An 18,116-nucleotide genomic window follows, 5' to 3' on the forward strand; every position below is an offset into this window, starting at 1 on the left:
GGGTCCTATGTCAGATCATAGACCAACTTCTTCTCTGTCCCCTGTGGAGATTCAGTGTCATGGAGGTATTGGGGAAGGACAGAAAACAAGCTCTTAGCTGCCTAAGGGTAGAAAGCCTTTGCCCTTAATTCAGTTATCAAAGCCCTGGCAGCATGTTAAAGTAATTGGCCCAATCTAAAGCATATAATCTATTTTTCTTTATCTCCCAACTGTTTCCTACTACTATTTGGTTCTCATGGTAAGGTTTTCTGAGAAATAAAGCAATTATATTAATGTTGTCAATCACTGCTGTCAGGCTGATCAATAAAAACAATGTTAACCTTACTAATTAATTGCTAGCAATCACCTAACTAACTTGAAGAAACTATTAGTTGCACAAAAATGAATAAGGTAATGTTCTAAGTGATGTTTATAATGTGCTATTTGAAAAACAAAAGCTTTCAGTTCCTCTCTAAAATAGAATCTTTCAGCGATAAGTGAAAAACAGTAGCCTCTTCTATTTGGTTTCAGACAGGAGTATATGTTTTTATTGCAATCATCATTCAAGGCTGCTGACAGTAAATAAAACTGGAATGTTCACTACAGATGTGCTGTTTGTGTAGAAGTAGTCTGAATAATTTTAACCTGACAGAGTTGAGCAAAGGCACCCCCTTCTCAGACCTCATCATGAATGCATAGTCATCTGGGTCATCCTGAGTTTTCTAGTCCAACCAATAGCTGAATGGGTTTCTTTGCTTGGGATCTTGGGAGACAAAGGAATCATTTAAATATTCCTCAAAAATGTTGGTGAATTATATTGAGATCAGAAATTTAATTTTGTTCTATGTGCAGGTTTAAAATTTCATGAGCTTTTTACTCAGGTGAGGCACTACTCAGGAAGGCAACCTTGGTTTCTTGACTGAAATTGTCAGTAAAGCTATTCATGTTGGGAACTCATTTTTCTGGGACTGTGGGCAATCTGAAATTTACACGGTAGCTCTAACATCGTGATTTTTTTCAATTAAAAAAGTCATAGGAGGAGGGAGTTTAAGATGCAGATTCCTAGGCTGACCCACTAGAGAGTCTAGTCCAGTAGGTCAGGTGTTAGGAATAAAAATATGCATTTAACTGTGCTCCAGGCTCTGAGAATCATGACAGTAAACTTGAATCCAGAGCCCAGCCCCTTCCGGACATTGAGCTGTCTGAAGTTTATCAAATCCTAAACTCCAAGTTCAAAGCTCCTCTGAACACTGGGCTCCAGGAGACTGAGGATGACACAGGAGTTGGCAGCTCCTTCATGAGTTTTGGGAGTCATTAAGAAAACAGTAGTGGTGGTAGGAATTATAACCATATAAACACGGAGGACTCCCAGGTTAGTGCTAAGTTGGTGAATGCCTGAACAGCAGGCCTCCGGATTGGTGGGTTTAACATTCATAGTTTCAACAATTTGCAGATGATTTCACGGGTACCTCACGTATTCATCTGTGACTCTGTGAAGACAGGAAATGGAATCTATATTCTAGAAAGCTGGTGTAAACACCAGTCTCTTAGATAGAGGTGGGCAAACCCTCCAACCAACATCTACATCTCAACAGTTTTGTGTTGTTCTCTATTCTCACAAACTAAGTGTTCTGAAGTTAAAAAAAAAAAAAATCGTCTTTCAGTATCTACAATAGGGCAGGAGGGGCTCATTTTTATTTTATTGTATTTTCACTTAATAGTCATGAAAATAAAACCAAGTCTTTCACAACGATGCTGTATAATAATCTGGCATTTTATGAAAGTCTCAGGATCTGGTCCTTGTGAATTACAAGCATTCTTAAGCTGTATTTACTATTTCTGTTTTTATCTCAAAGTAATGTCACAAAAGTGACAAAATGCTGCTGAGTTTTAATCCTCCTGAGAGGGAATTGAAATTAAAATGTAATGTTAAATCAGGGAAAAGATAAATTTCTCAAATGCCTTTTAAAAATGCTCAGTGTGATGACAGTAGATATTATTAACTGTCAGTGGTAAAAGAACAAAGTTTGAATTATTTTATTTTTTTCCCCACAGATTAAAACCAAAGTACCCCACTGGTTCTTTTCTCAAATTAAAAATTATGAGACTTTGAGGAGGCATTAGGGAGTAGGCAGAAGAGAGTAATGCTGGCAAGTAAACTGTATTCATATGCCAATGATGAAGGATGCCTCTGGCTTTTTCATCCTTACACCAAAGAAAATGTTGTGGTCTAGTCTAGTTTTATCTAAGGATTCATTTAATAAATATTTTTGATTGCCTACTATGTGCAAGGCATTGAATGAACTACCACACTGAAACATTTCTTTCCTCAAGGAGTTTACGGTAGGAGGGAGAAGGAAGGGTATAATTTATTATAATCCAGGGCAGAAGGCAGAGGTGGAATTAAAAATGCAAAAACAAGACAAAACAAAAAACCAGTAGGACACAGCCAAGAGTCAATCAGAACATCCTCCCAATCGCACAGATGCCAGCAGTCAACAAGGGTTCCACCTGTACTAGTGTTTGCCAGCTGAATGTGCCAACAGAAGGTGATAAAGGCCATAGGAGAGGGGCACACTGTGAATTCAAAAAAGAAAAATCCCTTCTGGTGAGGGGATCAGGAAGAAATATTTGGGGCTCTGAAGTATGGATGGGATTTGAATAAAAATTAAATGCATGAATTCAGAACAGTTCAGGGAGTGTTCCAGGACCAGCTGAGTGTTTCAGCTCAGTTTTCTGAATCGGGACACTGCCCATAGGCTGTGAGGTAGAGAGCTCAGTTAAGGACAGGGAGAAATCCTGGGAAGCTGAAGACAAAGCCAGCCCCTGGGGCAAGTGGGAGAAGTTGTTTGGACCAGAGCATGGCAGTCTGTACCCGGTCTTGTCTCTGTAAGCTTTTGGGTGAGAGGAGAGAGAGTAAATCTGGAAGGAAGGGTTTCTGACCCTCTAGGTATAAACAGACAAAAAAAATCACCGTACTGAAAAGAGAAAAAAAAATCAGAAATGACTCTATTAAGTTTCCTACATGAGGCAGGCTGGATGCTCAGATCAGAGATCTGACAATTATAGCAATAAAGAAAATCAGATATTCTGCACACTTGAATTTGTGATGTTGAAATTCATACCTATGATGCACCTAAAGAATTTAGCTCATAGTAAAAAGTAGCAATTATTAGTAGCTAGCAAACCTGTAAAATCTTCAAGATATCTAAATTAAACCTTCCGATTGCCAGTTAAATTCTTTTTATCTGTTTCCACTAGAATAGAAAACAAATCCTATTCCATCCCCTGTGTCTTTGCTTATTTTTCTTGTTCAGGGCAATTCTTCTCTTCCTCCTCCAGCTGCTTATTTGTCAAAACTTAATCCATTTCAGCTTTTCTACACTGGATGATCTTCAAACTTAACTCTAGAAGTAAACACTAAATGTATGCCAAGGCAACGTTGGGGAAAAAAATGAAGATGGCATTTCAGAGGATATTTGCTGTACTCCCCCAAATATAGTGATTCCATTCCCACTTACTAAAAAAGAAAAACAAATTGCAGATGCCATGGCTGACTCTCAGTTAGTTTTTAGACCTCAGAGTTGATCCTGCCCCATCTTCTATTTATTAAGTTTCCATATGATCTTTTTATGGCCTCTATGACATAATATTTTATGCCTTCTAGTCCGAATTGGTACTTACTTGAAACAAAGCCTAAATGTCGGCTTCCGGTGTGAATGGGTCACTGTGCATTCCAGGCTTCTGAGTCCTTGGTAAATGAGTAGGTGTTTCTTCAGCAAGTCTTGCAATTTGGGAAACTTGTGTGAAAATGCAACTCAAATATTCCCATCATAAGGAATGATTTTATGACAGATCATGAAGCAGATCTTCTTTTATGACAGATCTTCTGACAGATCATGAAGTAACTCAATCACCCTCACATGGTTTCTGGCCAGTAGTTTCCAACTAAGAGTGAGGAGAGACATTCTTCCTTTTGTTTGGGAACAGGGAGTATCTGTCAGATTGGATCCATTGGTAATTTGACATGAGATCACTTCCTGAAGCAAACTTTGTAAGAAGGGCACAGGGCGCATTCTCAATCTTGGAAGCATGTGGCATATGGTGTTGATGGAGCAAACCACGGGACTAAATTCTTTTCCTTTGGGATACTCCAAGGAACCCAAGGATGCACACATTTGGCCTTGGAAACACTTCATGCAAGGAAAAGAATATACGGGATTGAAATTCACTTCTTCGTAAGCACCTTAATGATCCAACTGCGGTCTTGAGCCTTACATTCCTATCTGATGACATCACACTAGATGACTGCTGTTATTTATCATTTCAGCAAGAAAAACACTCCATGTTTGCGGTCTGTCATACTTTGTGGCTCATTTTTCTATTCTGAGGATAAACGGATTGGTTCCTACAAATGAAAATGTCCTCTGATCCCTGCTAATCAGAAATTCTGCAGGTGGTTACATGGCTGAATGTACTATTAACTGTTGTTGGGGGTACTTTGTTTAAAAAAACAACAACAAAGCCTTGGGGGAAAGATAAGAAAACAGGAGATGATCAACATTTAACAGGTTGTGGTCCTCGCCTTCATAGCCTTTATTTATTTCTTTAAATTGCCCTCTTAATTTCCGGCATGAGCTTATTCTTCATTTAGCTATCAATTATTAAAAACACCACAACGCACGCCTGGTGCTTGAGAAGTGCCCTGGATACTGTGAGCAGCGAATTAGAATATGAATCCATCCTGAGGCGTGGTGTATGAATTAGAATAAATACCCTTTAGAAAAAGGTACTTGACTATGCTTTGCAAAAACATAGCTTTTGTTGCCTTTTCAATTTTCTTCAATTCTTTCAGGATGTAAAATTTACTTCTAATTTGGCCATTTCCTTGTAATCAAATCCTCTGTATCCAGGTAGCATATGTGCCTTGAATATTCCTGGAAATTTTCCAAAATATGACTGGATGTATATCTAGAATGTCCTTTTTAAGGACTGCCTGGAAGAACTCAAACATACATTTTAAAAAGGAGAATGATTATGAATGATTTAAATTACCAGTTTAACACAATATTTAACTTATTTATTTATTCAGTATAATTTTATAAATAACATGTGTTATTTGTTTTGTTGTATAAGGGCGACAAATAATTGCTTAAGAGAATTTGGAAAAGAAAGAAACAAGAAATTATTTTATGTATAGTCCCGTATTCAGAGATAAACACTGTTAATACTGAAGTATATTTTTTCTCAATTTTGGTATATAATTATGTCTTGCTTTTTCACATGCCAATGTATTTAGAGTGTTTCTTCCATGTTACTAAATGTTTTTGAAGATGTTTTTCATGACTTAGTACCATTCCATCAACTCCTTTAAACTTTGTTCTTGCTTATTTAGCCAGCTTTCATTTTTTGCTATTATAATCATATTAGGATTAATTTTTATGCATTTTTTGTTTATATTTAATTATTTCTTTAGAAATCAGAATTAGAAAATTGGGGCTAAATTTACTGAGTTAAAAAATATTGACATTTTAAATAATATAAATTGTAAAATTACCCTTCATAATTTTCCCTGCCAATTTACAGTTTATTAAACAGTGACTAAAAGTACATTTCGTTTTTAACCCAAAATATGTTTCCAATAGAGGAAGGCTTTACTTTAAAGAAAAGGTGTTAATAATTTTAGAGGCCATGCCAGGTGACCTTGAGATGATAAAATAGAGAACCACACAAGGTCTATTTCTAGTCCCTGCCCCTCAATATTTCTTCTGATGTGAGCTGAACTGATATTGTTCCCTACAACACCAACAAAAGGTTTTGTTTTGTTCTGTGTTTGTCATTGTTGTTGGTTGGTTAGTTGTTTTTTTATATTCCAGGGAGAGAATAATTCCTAATACTCTTGGAAGACTTCTCTTATTATCAGTGTCTCAGAACAAAAAAAGTGTTCTAGAATCTCTGATAGCTGTGATTTCTGAAGGACAGTGGAATAGCACACAAGTGTTCAGAGAACTTCTCTTCCAAAGGGCCCATTTTTATCAGGCTCCACTTAATTGTTTCCAGGTGCTTTCAAAGACCTCCAAAACTATGAAAAGATCAAAACAAAAGCTCCAATGACAGATTACAAGAAACTCTGCCTCATGCTTTCATCTATTGTTACACCCTGTCAAGCTTTCATTAAATTTCTGCCAGAAGCCCCATACAATTTTCACACATCCTTCCTCTGTTCCTGCCTTGACCATGACATGTTCCTCTCTAGAACATCCCTTCTCAAACCAAAACCACTGTAACTCCAAAACTCTGCTGAAAACGTTTTTCTTTATGAATATCCCAAATGTGCTATGCTCATTTTAGTCTCTCCTTTAGGGTCTTTTGTTATAAAATCCTTTATGTTTAAAAATCACAGGGGCACAAAATTGATTGGATTAAATTCTTGGTTTATTGCGAAACCTCCATTTTCGTTTCATTTTGTTATTTTTTTCTTCTAAATTCCCCATAGTCAATTCTATTCCTTGCTTTCTCTTTGGTACACACTCTTATCTATTTAACACATGTCCTTTAACAGTTATATGTGTACCTTTAAAATATACAGTGTTGGGGCACCTGGGTGGCTCAGTCAGTTAAGTGTCTGACTCTTGATCTCAGCTCAGGTCATGATCTTGCAGTTTGTGAGTTTGAGCCCCACTTTGGGCTCTGTGCTGATGGAGTGGAGCCTGCCTGGGATTCTCTCTCTCTTCCTCTCTCTCTGCCCTTCTCCCACTCTTTCTCTCAAAATAAATAAATAAAATTTAAAAATAAAATAAAATAAAATATACAGTGTTATTATGTAACAGTGGAGGTTACATAAGTGGCATTATATGACGACTTTCATACTTTTTATTGCTTTTTAAAGTGAACATTAAGTTACTGAGATCTGTCCATGCTGCTATATATAAATCTAATTAATTACTTCTGACTGTCATATTGTAGTCCATTGAAGGTATATACCATATTTTACTTGTTCACTCCTTCAGTGAGGGTTTCCTAAGAAGCTCACCTTTACTATCTTAAACAATCTTGCAATAGTTTTTTTGTTTTTTCACACTTATTTCCTTGTAGACATGTGGGGGAGAGGGGAGTTTCTCTGAAATACATATCAAGAAATACAGCAGCTAACTCATAAGGCATTGTGGTTAGTGGAATTATTGGCCCACTGGCCCCAATTCTTTGCTCCTCCCTGTATCCACACTCATTTTCTTACAACTTAACAGATACTCCCACTTAAAGTGGAGTGTACCTACTACTATATGCTTGTTTTGGCCAAGAGACTGTGGGCAGAAGTAACAATGTGCCAGTTCTAGTTCAAACCTAGGCATGAAGGCTCCTTCAAAGCTTCCACTTGCCCTTTTGTGCCTCTGCCACAGCTAGCCTCTGCTAGCCTGATGGTCCAAGAAGGATGAAAGAAATCTGGGGGAGAACTCAGCTCAACCCATATTGAGAATCCAGACTAGAGAACCTTCAGCTTCAAACAGACCCCCCCCACCCTGCCCAGTCTTGGTAAGTTGACTCCCAATGGCAGACTCACAAGAGCCCAGTGGAGATCATCAGAGCAGCTCCAACAGACACTCCATCACATGAAGAATAAGTGCCTGCTCTTGTAGGTCCCCAGGTTTTGAAGTGGATTACAATGCAGCAATTGTTGATCAATGGAGATTAGTATATCTGGATTGCTTCCCAGAATGTTTGTGCCAGTTTATTCTTCCAACTTCAGATAAGGATCCTTGCTTCCCCATACCCTGGTCTAAAGCATTGCCTATGTTTTCAAACTCTCCAGGGTTTTTCTTTTTTTTTAACATAATGGTCATGGAAGAGTAAATCACTACATTTTGAATTTCTGTTAAGAGTTAGGAAATTTCTTCATATATGTATGTAAATATACATATACATACACACACATATACACACACACATATGTATACACATATGTATACACACACATTTTACACACACACACACACGCATTAACCACCTGGATTTCCCCTTCTTTCATGTGCATATTTATGTCTTTTATCTCTTTATTTCTATTGGACTGACTGTCTTTTACTAGCAGACTTGACGAAATCTCTCACATATTTTAAAAATGAAATCTTGTAAGTTTCAGACATTGAGAATATCTTCTGTTAGCCTGTCACCTCACCTGTCTGCTAACCTTAACCAGGATGTCCGTGTAACATTTAATTAATATTAATGTAATCCAACTTATCAATTCTCAACCTCCATATGCTTCTGTTTTTTTTTCCAAATCTTTTTTGAAAGCACTGACTCTCTAAACCAAGACCTCAAAGGCTTTATTCTACTAGCTGTTACCTAGATTTTCTTCTTTTAGCTTTCAATTTTCACACTTAATGCATTTAGTTTACTTTTAAATATATTGTGTAGCTTTTCCTTGGTGTTTATAAATACAGTTTCTCTAAAAGTAATGCCAATAAGAAAATATTATTGATTTTTTAAACCAATACACTAGATGTAAACAAAAAACCCAGAACATTCGTCTTCAAGACTGTCACCTTGGGGGTGCCCGCCTGTCTATAAATGCTCAGAACACCTTCAGAGCTGTTCCTTTGGAATTTCCTTTACTGGTTATGGGACTTCTTTCAGATTAGGCATAATTCTGGTAAATGGGACCTGGAGTTTTCAAACATCTGCAAATTACTCAAGACGAAGTGACTGATCAAGCTCAAGAAAGAATACCATTTTTAATTAGAAAGAGAAGGCAACTGATTTGCCCATAGAGTTAAGAGGGTTTTCTTGGTTTTTGTTACTTCCTCTCAATTTCTTGCTATAGAAGCAGTATATCACAGCATTGAAAAATATGGACTTGCAAGTCAGAATGGCTATTTCAAATACTAGCTCCAGTGGCCTGGATTAATTCTATAGCTCTCAATTTCTGCATTGATTAAATAGAGATGGTAAAAAAAACAACAAAAAAAAAAAAACAAAAAAAAACCACAACAATGGTGAATACTAACTTACCAACAGAGTTATTTTCGAGATGACGTGAGTTAGTAGGGCTTGGCATGGAATAAGCATCTAAAAAGCAGCTGCTGGCATCGTCATGATCATTAGCTTTATCATCCCACATAACTGAATAGTCACAAGCCTCTGTGAGAAGGCCACTGCCTCAGTCCCACTTGTTTGATTATTTTGTTTCTTAAGACTGTTACTAGCAGTCAGACCCACCTTTCCTTACAGCACAATGAGTGAGCCTGTGGAAACGGCATTTTCTACATACTTTTCTTCTGTTCCACCTTGTATTTTAATTCTTTCATCATACACCCGTCAATCAGAAAACAAAATTACTTGGAGACAGTATAATAACTCCACACATTTTTATTCCATATACTTTTGAGGCAAACAGGTAATTACTTCTCTGTCTCTCAGACTTAAGGGTTTATCCTCAGCTCGCTACCCCCAGCAATCCCACAAGCAGGTAAACACAGTAAATATTTCTGTGACACTCAGTAACCACTGGGTTCAATTAGTATGTGTTTAAAATGTGCAACAGATGCAGGAGAATCCTATTTTTAATTTTTTTTCAGCCCCTAAAGGAATAAATTATAGCTTATATCTAATATACAGTTCACAGACCCCGGCATGCCACTAGGTAGCATTTTTTAACCTTTAACAAAAAGAAAACATTCCCTCAATTTGAAAATATTGTGTCAGAATTAATTATTTGAATACACATTTTATATTACCAAATTATTGGCAACAGTAATTACCCTATAAGTTTCTAGCTATCAGAGATAGAATCCTTTTGCATATTTTCTGCAACTTTAATTTTGAAACTTATCGATTGCCTGCTCTTTCATTATTGGCAGGAACAATTCGGAGCTAAAAGAATGACGACTATTAAATCTGCGGAAACAACTGGACTAGAGGGAAAGGGGATCTCAAAAAATACTCTTTTTTTCCCCTATGGAAAATTTCTCTAAGTTTTATAGACTGAAGATAGAAAAGAGAAGACAGGAGAGCAGAGAGAAAACAGTTTGACAAAACTGAGATTTCCTGACACATTTGGTTAGAATTGGCATTATAATCTGAGGTCGCGCTGTCTCAATCGCTCATTCCAATGTTAAACTATTGGAATATGACTGCTGGCCCTCTTATTCCCTTCAGTTCTGTGTTGTAGTAGTCCCCTTGTAGATAAAGGTGATCAAGACAGACCTAGACTCTGGTCAGATTTCTGGAGGGGGTGGTGGAGACAGTCTGAGGTGAGGCAGAGGTTGGAAGGAAGCTAACAACTAAGAAAGTAAAGGCACACTTGGAGCATTTTTAGGTCCCCAGGTAGGGGAGCAGGGCTGAAGGGCAGCAAAGGTGTATGGGTGATAAGAAGGTCGGAGCAGACGATGAGTGCCTCTGGCTTATTACAATCATCATTCTACATAGTAAATGTTAAAGATAACCATTTACCAACAGAGAAGAAAACTAATATTAAAGTTACAGATATTGAGTTCATTTTTATTGCATGCTAGAAATAAGGCAGCAGGTTCAGAATGTAATAACTTATCAACAGGATCTGGTCCCAGCAGTTTTGTGGAGTATTGGCAGTGATAAATGATTCAGGAGTAATGCCATCAAAGTAAATAGCTTCCATTTCCATCACTGACTTTATACATACTCAGGTGGCTCTGTTAAAGAGAATTAAATGCACAGCACCATATGGGAAGAATTATCGTGAGTTTTCTTCATGACAGATAGTAAGATAATGCATTTTAACATGCAGTTTATGTTCAAAACAGTAAAGGTTGGGGTCACAAGAATTTTCTTTTAGATATCTGTCCTGATTTTAGAGTATGATATCACATCACCAAGTAAATTAAAAATAGCCACTACCCAGCAATACCTCAAACTACCTCCTTCCTAATACACACATTGGCTTTATCTCTTCCTGATGATTACATCTGTCCCAGAAATAAGCACCAACATTTATGATGCTGTTTATTTGCTGCAAATCATTCAGCTCCTTAATAAAACTCATCCATATTCAATTCAGCCTATGAGTCATCACACTGCATTGCCAGTCAGAATATTAATATTTCAAGATATAATCCAATATACATCAGAAGGCACTATGAGGACAATTCACCAATTTACACTATTTCCTATTAATTCAATACAGGTTCATCCTACTAAGCAAATGATGCCTTATGATGTTTTCTTCATGTATCAGAAACTGTTAAAACCAACTGATCATAAGCATTCAAGTCTCATTAGCTGTATATAAAAATCTTGGTAATTCTGTATTATGAACCAAATCACCAGTTTTTTGAGTATATGGTTAGTATACTTAACATTTAAGGTAGAACTATCTATCTGAGACTTTTCAAACCATTTATCTTTGTAGAAAAAAGCAGGAAAGAAAGAAGTAAAAGAGGAGGGAAGGCGGAAAGAAAGGCAGCAGGGTGAGACGGAAGGCAGGACAAGGGTAGGACAAGGGTTGAACTGTCTTCTCCCTTTTGTCCCACCAGCCAGAGGTGGAGTTCAAATTTACATCAAGAGCCAAAAGGAGCCTGGGGTGTGGGTGCAATTGCTATTACACAGGTAAATGTGACAAAACTTACCCCTCCCCTCCTTTCTGCCTGCCTACAAAACTCACAGCACAAGACTCAGAGTGGCGTCTGCAGTGTGCTATTCCTAAGATTGGTCCTCTCTGCTCATCTATAGAAGCTTATGATCTGAAGTCCAGCTGCAGTATCTGCAATGTGATTATTCTTCCATTGTTTTCTTAGAGTCACAGTTATATATATGCATTCGTGCTGCATTTCCCTCTCCCTTCGTCCCTTCCTCTCTTCCCTGTTTCCTCACATATTAATTGAATTATCTATTGTACTTCAGGCAAATCCCTGTCCTCTGAGAGCATACAGTCTATGAGGGGCAGAAACATGGGAACAAATAATTACAGGATGATGCAACAGTTAAGTGAGCTATAATGATTGATAGGCTGAATGCATTTCTTGGTCTCCACATACTTTAGCCTATTTACAAGGCTGCTGTAAGGTCACAGTTCAAACATTTTAGGAACAGCTATTAGTGACAAGATACTGATGCCATACAGAATTAAAATAATGAAATTATGTTGCTACCTCAACTCTTTCCTATATTCACAATCTTCAATTGTCACTCTAGTTTATAGTAAAATAAATAAGGGTAAAGTTACCAAACATTTACCTTTATCACTAATGTACCTTCAACACTAAAGATTTAATTGTGTTGGAAGTGAAATTAGGATCTTTGAGAGTTAGAACCGTTTATCAATATTTTAGTGCCTATTATAACATTCATGCTATTAATGCATCAGATATATGACAAATATCTCTGATTTATCAGAGAAAAAAAAGATCATTAGGAACTGCAACTATGAAGCTTCCAAGGCCTATGTCCAAATCTAAGCAGGAAAAACAAAATGAGAGAACAGTGTTTCAGAACAGTTTGTAATGGGAAATCTGTACAAAAGTATTTACATAACCGAGAGAAGCCTCTAGAGAAAGGAAGAATTTGCAGGTAAATTAATGCAATGGATTCACAGAAAAAAGGCAGAATTCTGGAAGGCCCAGAGGTGCACTTTACAATGAATAATTCCATCAGAATTATGTGTGCAAATTAGATCAATTAAAGTGGAAGATGCTCAGTCACATACTGGTCTAAGAGTTAAATGTTGTGGGAATACAACTAAAACCAATTCCAACTGAAATTGTGCAGAACATCCCAGGTGGAAAACAAAACAGTCCCAGAAGGAAAGAGAGTAAGTAAACGGATTATTTATTTTCTTTTTGTTTTTTAAAGGTTGACACTTTTTTAAGATATCATGCATATTTGGCCTGATTATTTGTACATTTATGCTCTCCTTGAAAAACAATAACAAAAACACACGAGAAAAAGGCACAAACCTTTTCTCATGAACTCAAAAAAGCCAACCAAAAGTTAGTCCAAAGTGATGATGCTAGTTTTATCAAAATTTAGAGAATACCATTTAATCTACTTTGTTAGAATTTTAAGTGCTCACTTAAATCAAATATTTGTTGTTAATAAAAAATTACAAGAGAGAAATGGGGAAACTGAACATATGTTTTCAAGAAAAAGCAAACGTGAAAATATAGTACATATTATAGACAAGGTGAATTAATTTGTTATCACTGCATAGCTAAACTGTTTAGTATTGCTCAAGCACCTATGGCAGCAAGGTGATTCTTCTAGTCTCTAGACTCACTCATAAATCTTTGGTCAGTCAGCTGCATGTTGAGTGCACAGCTCTGCTTGTCTACATGGGACTCTCTTGCAAAATCAAGCATCAGTTGGCTAGGAACTGAAGTGCCTCAGCTCTTCTCCACATGGTCCCTCAGAGTAGGCTAGCCCAGGCTTGTTCTTAATGGTGGAAGCCAGGTTTTGAGAAAGTGGAAATACATGAGATCTCTTGAAAATGTAAGTTTGGAATTGGTACACTGTCACTTCTCCTACATTCTATTGGCCCAACAAGTCAGCCGGTCAACTCATATTCAAGGGGTAGGGAAACAGACTCTACTTCTTAGTGGGAGGAGTTTCAAATTCACATCATAAAGGTATGGATGTAGGGAGACCAGTATTTGAACCATCAGTGCAATCAATCTTAAGTAGCCTTTGGGGAACCAGACTTTATTGTAGACAAATTACTACAGACTAGCAACATCATCACCCTTGCCCTATCAAATAGTAGAAGCTGGGAAAAAAAGAAGAGAAAAGTTTGCAATGAATCACAGAACAACCTGCTATTCACGACTCTGTCCTTAATACTAGCGATAATTGCCAGTGTTTTGGGGTGTTTTCGGCTTTATGCCATATTCCTAGCACTGTAACAAGTAACACTACATAACAATTACCAAACACTTGTTAATATACCAAGTACTAATCTTATTTAAACTTTAAAATGACCCTATGATGTACAACTTATTTGGGGGGAAAGAAAAGAAGAATTTGTCCAAGAAAACATCATTAGTAAGTGACAAGATTGAAATCTAAAGCTCAAACATGTGCTTTTTCTCCTTTTTTAAAGAATAAGAATTTAATTACATAGGTAGAATTTGCAGCAGACTTCCTTATTATTTGCTTCTCTGGAAGATAGTATTAGCTTTTATACCTGCATTAACCATTTATATTTTCTCTTCTATAAATTGTACCTTTCTTTTGCTAGTTTGTATTGTACTGCATGTCTTTTTCTTATTGATTTGTAGAAATTCTTTGTATACACTTGATGAAAACCCTTTATTATTACATTGCAAATATTTTCTCCTCATGAATGTCCTCATCTTTCTATTCTATTAGTGATATATTTCATCAATGAAAGTCCTAACATTTGATACAGCCAATCTTATCAATTTTTGGTGTCTTGTCACAAGATCTTCTCTGTTTCAAGGATGTAAGCATAATCATTTATACATTCTTCTATTATTTTCATTACTTTGGCCTTTATTTTTAGTTATTTAATTCATCCATAGTTTGATATTACAATTGCCATAAGAACATAATTATTTTTTTAATGATTATACAATTGTCTGAAAAGTACATATTGAATAATCTGTCTTTTCTCCATTGATATGAAATGCTGCATCTACCACAGCCTAATTTCCCAACTATGCATGGACCAGTCTCTTTAATTTCTATTTAATCTCTATTTATTTCATTTCACTGATGTATTTGTCTTTCTTTAGCCAATTCCATAGTTTTAATTACTATATTTTATGATATGTTTTAATATCACATAGGGAAAATCCATCTTTTATTTTTAAATATTATCTTGGCTACCAATTTACATTAACTCTTGCACATGAATTTTAGAATTAAATTTTCAACTACTGTGAAAAAGTGTACTGGGATTTTATTTGGGATTAATTGAAATTATAAAATTAGTATTGTAAGACTCTATAGTCAGAAATATTAAGCTAATGGATCTATAAATGTATCTTTCCATATACTAAAGCATTTTTTAGGTCCTTCAGTATTTCATATTTTCCCATGGATTTAAAAATATTAATTGGTTTTATTCCTAGCTATTTTGTTGTTTTTGTGCCTATGAAAGATGGCATCTTTTTTTATTGTTATCCTTTATAATGTGTTATGCAAGTCTCTAGAGAAGCTATCAATTTTTGTACATAAATGAGTGTCTTATAATTTGCTATAATTTGCTAACGTTAGTCATATGTGATTCTAGTGTTTTATGTGAATCATAAAATATATTTAGTAGCTTTTCATCTTTTCTTATTCTCTGAAACAATTTGTATAAATTGGAAATTCCACATACCTTAAAACTTTGGTAGACATTACCTATAAAGGAATTAGGACTTAGTATCTTTTGAGGGTCAGCGTTCAAACTTACCACTCAGAGATCAAAAGTTGCATGCTCTACTGACTGAGCCAGCCAGGTGCCCCTAATTTTGATTTTAATATATTCAATGTATGATGGTCTAATCAGGTATTCTATTTATGTTGTGCCAGTTTTATAATTTAAATTTGCTTAGTAAATTATGCATTTCATTGCATACTTGTTGGTATAATATTACACATATAACTTTTACCTTTTAAATTTCTTTTGTGTAGTTATATCCTAGAATGTTACTATTATTCTAGTAGTTATTCTTAACTATTAAAAATACATAATTTAACTGGTACTTTACAATCAACATCAACATTTCACAGCCCTCATACTGTCTTTCTGAAAATGAGACTTAACGTGCTTTTATTTCCTTCTTATTTCCCTCATCCCTCCCTCCTACATCACATGCTGATAGTCTTTGGATTTTGATTTCCCAAATAGTAACTGAAATTTACATTAATATTTCATGTATAATATACATCTCAGTTATTTAAAATTACACATGGAACAAGAAAAAAATGGTTACAAGTATTACAGGTAGTCATCTCAAGGACTGGCAAGAGTACTTATTAACTTTCCTTTTTATATTTTTATACCATAAAAAAACAAACATCAATATTCAATTGTTCTTCATAAATTATAGTGGCTCATATCTTTTCCTCTATCCACATGAGAGAGCCAAATTATATTGGATGAGACAGAGAATCTACTTATTAAATATACTGTTAGGTACACTGATGAAAACTCAACACTTATTTAAAACTAAAAATAAGTTCTATTAGTCTTTACATACCATTGCTTACTACATCTACTTCTTCTGGAGTTGTAGCATTTTCTCCAGTAAATCTTTTAGAAAGAGACTTTCAGTTTTAACTTTGTGTGTCTTTGTATGTGTAATAAATTCTGTGACTCTCATCACTCTATCAACTGAATAATCCTTTGGCTGCATGAAGTTCTAGGTTCCATGTGATTTTCCGTCAGCACTCTGAAAACAACTCATAGTTGCTCAAAAAGGAAAGTACACTAATTCATGTATACACCTGATCTGAGATGACACAATAATTATTACCTTTATTATGATAACTTGAACTTATAAAACAGTTACTTAGAGACATTATAATAAATACATTACTTGGATTTTATTCTTTATGATTACATGAAGTAGGTTCCATTAGTCACCCTATTTTACAGGTGAAAAAACTAAAGCTTGGAGAAGTAAGGAAATATCAAAACTCACTAGGGATTAAATAGTAGAGTTGGGAAACACAGAAAGGTAATTGGACTAGTTGACCTCAAAACCTCTACTCCTCGGATGCCTGGCTGGTTTAGTCAGTTAAGGATCCGACTCTTGATTTTGGCTCAGGTCATAATCTCAATAGTTTGTGGGATCAAGCCCCACTGAAAGTGCAGAGCCTGCTTGGGATTCTCTCCCTCCCTCTCTCTCTGCCCTTCCCCTGCTCACTCTCTCTCTCAAAATAAATAAACTTAAAAAAATATTTAAAAAACACCTCTACTCCTAATCACTAAAAGAAACTATCTATCTGTAGTTCAATATCATACTTTCCAAACAAGACTATATCTTATGCTAGAATTGAGTAACATCATAGGTGTATGCACACTGTATCCAGAGTATATGCCTGATGTCTTTTTAAGATCTTATCTAATATAAAATGGCTGCTGAAATACTGACACTGGCCCCTCTGGCTGAATATGAAATTATACAAGGAAATCAGCCAGATCTTGCTGGTCAATCTCCATTATCCTTTCAGTTGACTATATGTATAAAGGTAATAAGGCATTCTCAAAGATAGTTTAAATTCCTCTAGGTAATGGAAGATTTACTCTCTGGAATGGTAGACCATATGATTCAAAGTATCACTAAAGAATTTTAATTTCCCACAGGGAGGGGACAACTTGAAAGAGTTTGTTAAGTGGCCTGGTAAGTAGTACATTCCTTTATGCCCTCAACAAACCAATTCTAAGACAATGGAAAGAAATTCTAGTCTAAGATCTCATATCAGGCATTTCTTAATGCTGTGAACTAGTTTCCTATTTAAGCTGATTCCTCTGGGATTACTTTAGGATTACATTGAAACTAAATGACACTAAATGACCTTAGAATTTCTGTAATAACCAATATCTCAAAACATCCTTGTTAATTTCAAACAATTTGGCTATCAACTTCGTGAGCAATCACTGTAATCTTTACCAATTACGTGCCATTTTTACAATGACTGTTTTATTGTGTTGTGACCACTTATGAGCACTACTGCATTAACTTTCATATTTGATATGTCTGCCACTGGGCCTGGACCTGATTACTATGTTATAGCCTTTATGTTTCACATTTGTGAATCATAAAGTTTACATCATAGCAAATGATATGAAATTAACATAATGGTTCTTTGGTTGCATCCAAGAATATTTTAAATACATTATCTTTCATGGTAACCTTTCTTCTTTCAAAGGTTAAACTCACATCCTTGAATCTGTAAGCAGAACACCAATGTCATTTGTATTGGTTATATATTGCTGTGTAACAAATTTCCCCAATACTTAGTGGCTTAAAACAACAAACAGTTATAAAAGACACTGATGAAAGAAGTTGATGACACAAATAAATGGAAAGATGTACCATGACCATAGATTGGAAGAATTAATATTGTTTGCTAAAATATCCATAGTACTCTAAACAATCTACAGATTCAATACAATCCCTATCAAAATACAAATAGTATTTTTCACAGAACTAGAA

The sequence above is a fragment of the Herpailurus yagouaroundi genome, unplaced genomic scaffold, assembly GCF_014898765.1.
Source record: "Herpailurus yagouaroundi ecotype Mexico unplaced genomic scaffold, PumYag 100, whole genome shotgun sequence".
NCBI classification, from domain to species: domain Eukaryota; kingdom Metazoa; phylum Chordata; class Mammalia; order Carnivora; family Felidae; genus Herpailurus; species Herpailurus yagouaroundi.